Source organism: Kogia breviceps, chromosome 7, assembly GCF_026419965.1.
Source record: "Kogia breviceps isolate mKogBre1 chromosome 7, mKogBre1 haplotype 1, whole genome shotgun sequence".
Lineage (NCBI taxonomy): Eukaryota > Metazoa > Chordata > Mammalia > Artiodactyla > Physeteridae > Kogia > Kogia breviceps.
Genome location: NC_081316.1, coordinates 51,587,878 through 51,595,623, shown reverse-complemented (window position 1 = coordinate 51,595,623; position 7,746 = coordinate 51,587,878). Strand labels below are relative to the sequence as shown.

Here is a 7,746-nt window from a genome sequence, read left to right as displayed (position 1 = left end):
AGCAAAGATGTTTTCAAAGAACATCAAGACAAACAAATCCACTTTATATATCTAACTAAAGTGTAAAATCCTTGAAAGCAGAGCTTTTTGTCTATTTATTCACTACCATATCCTGAATGCTTAGAACAATGACGGACACAAGATATGCACTCAGTATATATATATTTTTTCTTATTTTTGGATTTTGTTTTACTTATTTTTTTATACAGCAGGTACTTATTAGGCATCAATTTTATACACATCAGTGCATACATATCAATCCCAATCTCCCAGTTAATCACACCACCACCCCCACCTCCCCTGCTGCTTTCTCCCCTTGGTGTCCATACGTTTGTTCTCTACATTTGTGTCTCAATTTCTGCCCTGCAAACCGGTTCATCTGCACCATTTTTCTAGGTTCCACATGTATGCGTTAATATACGATATTTGTTTTTCTCTTTCTGACTTACTTCACTCTGTATGACAGTCTCTAGACTCATCCATGTCTCTACAAATGACCCAATTTTGTTCCTTTTTATGGCTGGCACTCAGTATATTTTATTAAATAAATTGAATGAATAAACTCATATGTACTCAGTAGAGAGGAGCTAAAAGGTGGTAAATTCATAATTAATTTGTAGCTGAAGTTTTTCTTTAGCTTGTAGAATTGGAGCAAAATTGAACAAATTTAAATATAGAAATTAATTTAGAGATATTTATATTACAATGAACAAAACAAAATGAGACTCCAGAAAAGATATAGATTAAAAAGTCCATGCAAATTGAAAAGTCAGTTTGCATGAAGGCAGAAGAAGGAATACTTTTAAATGTTAAGGGTTAAGTTGAAATTTATTACTTTTTAAAACACAAAGTAATTTTTTAAAAAGCTAAGTTGAAATTTATTATTATTTTTAAAGACTGTGGATAATTACAGGTTCAGTAAGTATTGCAAAGCTTAAACATTGTTATAAAGTATAAATTTTTTTCCACAAGATGGCAGCAAAGACTTATTGTAGAATAATTGGACAACCTCTGTCATCATACCAAATGATGTACATCTTTAAAAGCTATAATGTATAAGGAATGTGGGGCATATTTTTTCTTATTCCTTGGAGGTACCACTTCATCAGGAAGGTCTCATTGGTGGCTAGAGTTTCTGTGATTCCTTATACTTGCCTCCTCTCTTTTAAATGCTCCACCTCCATTTCACTTTTCATATACTTCCAGATTAACATTAAATTACAAATCTGAACATTTCACTCATTAACTAAAAAAAAAAAAACTCAATAATTCCCTACATTAATCATTAGAGAAATGCAAATCAAAACTACAATGAGATATCATCTCACACCTGTCAGAATAGCCATCATCAAAAAATCTAGAAACAATAAATGCTGGAGAGGGTGTGGAGAAAAGGGAACACTCTTGCAGTACTGGTGGGAATGTAAATTGATACAGCCACTATGGAGAACATAATGGAGGTTCCTTAAAAAAGTACAAATAGAACTACCATACAATCCAGCAGTCCCACTACTGGGCATATACCCTGAGAAAACCATAATTCAAAAAGAGTCATATTCCAAAATGTTCATTGCAGCTGTATTTACAATAGCCAGGATATGGAAGCAACCTAAGTGTCCATCAACAGATGAATGGATAAAGAAGATGTGGCACATATATACAATGGAATATTACTCAGCCATAAAAATAAATGAAACTGAGTTATTTGTATTGAGGTGGATGGACCTGGAGTCTGTCATACAGAGTGAAGTGAGTCAGGAGAAAAACAAATACTGTATGCTACCACATATATATAGAATCTAAGAAAAAAAAATGTCATGAAGAGACTAGGGGTAGGATGGGAATAAAACACATACCTACTAGAGCACGGACTTGAGGATATGGGGAGGAGGAAGGGTAAGCTCTGACGAAGTGAGAGAGTGGCATGGACATATATACACTACCAAACGTAGTGTGGATGGCTAGTGGGAAGCAGCCCTATGGCACAGCGAGATCAGTTAGGTGGTTTGTGACCACCTAGAGGGGTGGGATAGGGAGGGTGGGAGGGAGGGTGACGCAAGAGGGAAGAGATATGGGAACATATGTATATGTGTAACTGATTCACTTTGTTGTAAAGCAGAAACTAACATACCATTGTAAAGCAATTACACTCCAATAAAGATGTTAAATAAATAAATAAATAAATAAATAAATAAATAAATAAATAAATAAATACATAAAATGTCATTGCCGAAAAAACAATACAAAACTATAGAAATGATTAATGTGAAATTCAACCAGAGTATCTCCATTGCCTACTAGCATTTTGGTATAGACCTAGCTTACACAGATACAACTCATACTTGTGTACTCTTAAATATCTATATATTTGAATATATCATAAATGGGTCATAATACATATTCTGTTTTTGTAACTGCAATTCACTTAATTGTAAGTCATGAAGGGGAACCTGGAGGGGACAGCAAATGAGACTAAACACATGTGGTCGAGAAGCAATATAAGAATGGGGAGAGAGGTGGAGGGTGGCAGGTGCCGCTCCTTCCCCTCCATCCCACTTCGTACACCTCAGCCATCTCATACTCCCTCCCCTTCCTCCCGTCCCCCTCCCCCTCCTCCTCTCCTCCCCCCACATGCCCCGCTTTGGGTCGGTGGTCTTCCGCGAGAGACAGAGGGGCCGGCCTGAGCTGACACTTTCTCAGCACTAGATCTGGACTCCCACCTGGCGCCAGAATACAGTCACTTTGAATCGAAGATATATGACTTGCAAGAGCAAATGATGAATAGCAGCATGAGCTCTGGGTCTGGGTTGGTCCCTGCAAACGAGTGAGAAGAAGTCCTTCTATGTCAGGGCCTTGTTTGATCATGACCAGACTCTGGACTGCTGCCTGCCGAGCCAAGGCCTCAGCTTCTCCTCTGGTGACATTCTACTGTCATTAACACCTCTGATGATGAGTGGTGTCAGGTGAGACTGGCGACCCCACACAGAGAAAGTGAGCAAATCAGTGTGATCCCCAGTAAGAAGAGGGTGGAAAAGAACGAAAGGGCTCAACTGAAAACTGTGAAGTTTCATGCCGGGACCGGGATGATTGTGTCTAACAGGGCCATCAGCCACTATGGAGAACAGTGTGGAGGTTCTTTAAAAAACTAAAAATAGAACTACCATACGACCCAGCAATCCCACTACTGGGCATATACCATGAGAAAACCATAATTCAAATAGAGTTGTGTACCACAATGTTCATTGCAACACTATTTACAATAGCCAGGAAATGGAAGCAGCCTAAGTGTCCATCGACAGATAAATGGATAAAGAAGATGTGGCACATATATACAATGGAATATTACTCAGCCATAAAAAGAAACGTAACTGAGTTATTTGTAGTGAGGTGGATGGACCTAGATTCTGTCATACAGAGTGAAGTAAGTCAGAAAGAGAAAAACAAATAGCATATGCTAACACATATATATGGAATCTAAAAAGAAACAAAAACAAATGGTTCTGAAGAACCTAGGGGCAGGACAGGAATAAAGACGCAGATGTAGAAAATGGACTTGAGGACAGAGTGAGGGGCCAGGGTAAGCTGGGATGAAGTGAGAGAGTGGCATGGACATATATACACTACCAAATGTAAAATAAATAGCTAGTGGGGAGCAGCCGCATAGCACAGGGAGGTCAGCTCGGTGCTTTGTGACCACCTAGAGGGGTGGGATGGGGAGGGTGGGAGGAAGACACAAGAGGAAGGGGATATGGGGATATATGTATATGTATAGCTGATTCACTTTGTTATACAACAGAAACTAACATACCATTGTAAAGCAATTATACTCCAATAAAGATGTCAAAAAAAAAAAAAGAAACATAAAAAGGGTTTCCACCCCTCTCAAAAGTTTTCATTTTGTAAGAGCAAAGAAAACATGGTATAGGAGAGCAGTGTACAGGAACAGGGAGTGACGTCCAATACCAGTGACAGTGAAAACAGTTCCAAAGGACAGGAGGATGCTATTTTGTCATATGAGCCAGTGACACAGCAAGAAATTCACTATGCAAGGCCTGTCATCATCCTGGGCCCAATGAAGGACAGAGTCAACGATGACCTGATTTCAGAATTCCTTCATAAATTTGGATTTTGTGCACAACATACTACCTGGCCTCGGTGTGATGAAGTGGATGGTCAAGACTACCACTTTGTAGTCTCCTGAGAACAGATGGAGAAGGATATTCAGGACAAGTTCATTGAGGCAGGCCAAGTCAACTATAATCTCTATGGGACCAGCATCTAGTCAGTGAAGGGAGTTGGGAAGAGGGGCAAGCACTGCATCTTAGATGTTTCTGGCAATGCTGTCAAGAGGCTGCAGCAGTTACAACTTTATCCCATTGCCATTTTCATCAAGCCCAAGTCCATTGAAGCACTTATGGAAATGAACTGATGGCAGACATATGAACAAGCAAATAAGATCTATGACAAAGCCATGAAACTGGATCAGGAGTTTGGAGAATACTTCACAGCCATTGTACAAGGTGACTCACTGGAAGAGATTTAAAACAAAATCAAAGAAATCATTGAGGACCAGTCTGGGCACTACATTTGGGTCCCTCCCCTGAAAAACTCCAAAGAATCCCCTCCAACCATTCTATTGTGAACAGAAGAAATCAACTCCCCCTTCCCTCCTCCCTCTTCATTCCTGTCCCCATGGGGAGAACAAATGACTACTGTTCTTGTCCCCTTTTTAAGATATGTCCAAAAAATTGAGTTTTCTAGTCCTGTTCTGTTTTTTAAATTTTTGTTTTGTTTTAGTTTATTTTTGGGGATGATGCCATCTTACTCATCATGTGACTGTGCCCATTCCTGCATGGACCTTTCCCAAGCACTAGCACAAGTGCAAATCCATCAGAGTCATTGTTTGCATAAAACCAAGCTGAAGCAAAGAGAAGAGAGGAGGACTGATGAAAAGACAGACTGGACTGCTGTGCGGCTTATGAAGTGAGCCCTGTGCACCCTGCGAGGAGAGGCTCCCAGGCTTTGCTACGATCTATACACTGCCTTGAGGCTTGGGACGGCACAGTCACGGTGATAGGAAGTATCATATATATATATATATATATATATATATATATATATATATGTGATAGGAAGTATCATATATATAATTTATATAAATATATAGAAATTGTTATATATATTATATACTCATATAGTTTATTATATATTTACACGCATTTGGACTAGAAAATCTATGGAGATTTCATCAATGGTACTGTGTTATTAGAGAAATGCTTTAATTTTCATATTCCAATCAGATGGCATCTTATATCCCAACTGGTTGGGAAGGGAGTGAAAGTGGTAGTTAAGTGCTATACGGAGGGCACCTGCATTGGTCATTCTCTTGAGAGCTGGGCTTTTCTTTAGGAGGGGTCAGCTGGAGGATGGTGAGAAAGGGCTTTTGCCTGGGGGCCTGAGGCTTGGAGCCATGACCCTAGAGCCAATGCTGCCCTTGGGGCAGAGTCAGGCCCGCGAGTGGGGAGTGAGAGAATGGCTAAGGGTGCTCCCACGGTATTAAACTGCTGATTGTTTTATGCCACCTGATGTGTCTGCATGAGAGGGTTCCTTTTTGTTCATTTTTAAGGTGCTGTTAAACCAAAACCATTTTGTGCTACTGTGTCAGCCTCTTCATTCTTCCAAATTTTACTTTTACTATTTAAGTGAACGTGTAGAATCCAATTTGACCGTGTTCTAAAGGCTCATGATGTTCTGGAGGAGCCAGGCCTCGTGATAGACTTGGCGACCTGGGCTTGGCCACCCCGTCACCGGAAAGGGAAGTGGGGGCAGGTGAGAACCGACAAGAGCTGGGCCTCCTATTGTAACGTATCCCTTCACTCACCTGCCAGGGACATGCTGGGCTCAGCTGAGGCCCTGTCATGGGGCCCACTGGCAGGGAAGGAGAGTCACTTGCCTTCCAGCTCTGCGCAGAGACAGTGGGATGGCCCTGAGCTTGGCCAGCCACATAATGAAAAGTTTGATTTGGGTTTTTTTCACAGCTACTTCATATGCCCTACCTACCCCAATCCCTCACCAACAGCTGGTAGCTTACTATTTCTTCAAGAAGAAAGTAGACTTTACTTCTGTCAATTTGAGCTGTAGAGCTGAGATTCACTTACTGTTGAGATGTGGAAACTTGTTGCTCTTTCCCAGAGTCAGATGGCGGTGATTGTGGTCAAGAGGGTTTTTCTCTGACCACAAATGAAGGCTGCAGGTGTGGCCCAGGCCCCGCCCCAGCATGCTCCTTTGAAGCCATCATGCCTCCCTCAGCTCCACGCTGGAGGCACGGCCCAGGGGAGAAGAGTGTGGACATTCTTGGCCCCAGGGTTGAGCCTGTTGTTTCCTAGCCCACTGTGTTACAACCGGTGCAAAGGATACATGTTGAAGATGCTTTGAGTGCTACCAGCCAGATTTAGGAAGTCTGTTAACAGTTCTCCACCAGCATGATGAGGCTAACTGTAAAGTGTGGAGCCCAGAATGTGGGTAAAGAAAGGGCAGCGGCTTTACCTGCACAGTACACTGGATTGGAGGCAAGAGGGGTAAAGTGGTGTCCGATTATGACTCTGGTGAGGAAGGGGTGAGCTGGGAGTGTTGTTGATTTCTCTGATGTTAAATAACATAGTTTGAATGATGCTCAACCCTCTACCCCTCCCAGGGAAGGAAAGCAGAGATTCAAACAAGCATGACACTAGTTGGTTTACCACTGTTCCTTCCAAGGAGGTATATATATATATATTTAAGTAAATGATAGTTGCAATAAGAAAAAAGAATGGGGAGAATAGTGCCATGTATCACAAGAACTGAACAATTTTTAGGAATAGAATAGTTTAGTGTCAAATTCTGCAGTGATTAACTGAGAAGAGAACTCAAACAAATTGATAGGATTTGGCAATTAATATCCTGGATGGTGACTGCTGCTAGAACAGTGTTAGCCTACCTGCTATGGGACAGGAGGCATGAGATGCAAAGAAGGGGTGAACTATTCCTGTGAGAAGATTCATTGCAAAAGCAGGATGGTAGCTCCATAGAAAGTCTGAATAGAGGAAGACTATTTAGGGATTGCTTTGTTTTTTTTTAAATGGAGGAGATTAGAACATGAATATAATTTGTGAAGTAACAAGCTTGTAGACAAATAGAGGGCTAAAATATAAGAAAAATAGGGAATAGCTAATAAAACAAGATTCTGGAAATGGTCAGATGTGATCAAAAATTAGATGAAGCATTTGTTCATACATGAAGAATTACATTTTTTACTTTTGGAGTCTGAAAGAAATGATGTAAAAATTAGTACAAGTATAGTTAAGTTTTTAGGTATAGGGTGGAGAGTTTGTATTCAAGGATCTTCACACCATGGTCTCTATCCTTTATTAATACATTTCGCCTGACTTATACACGAGTCAAACTGGATTACTTCCTCTTGCCCTGATATGTCCCGTGATTTCCATAATGCTTTGTTTTCTTTAATTCATTCTCTCTTTTCTAATATCTCCTTGTTTAAAACTTAGATATTTTGGGCTTCCCTGGTGGCACAGTGGTTGAGAATCTGCCTGCCAGTGCAGGGGACACGGGTTCAAGCCCTGGTCTGGGAAGATCCCACATGCCATGGAGCAACTAGGCCCATGAGCCGCAACTGCTGAGCCTGCGTGTCTGGAGCTTGTGCTCCGCAGTAAGAGAGGCCGCGACAGTGAGAGGCCCGCACACCACGAT

At 41.1% G+C, this 7,746-nt stretch overlaps 1 pseudogene; it reads left to right on the top strand.

Annotated features, from left to right (window-relative positions):
- Positions 1-2,735: 2,735 nt before the first annotated feature.
- LOC131759150 (disks large homolog 3 pseudogene) lies at positions 2,736-4,642 on the top strand (annotated as a pseudogene).
- The last annotated feature ends 3,104 nt before the right edge of the window (positions 4,643-7,746 follow it).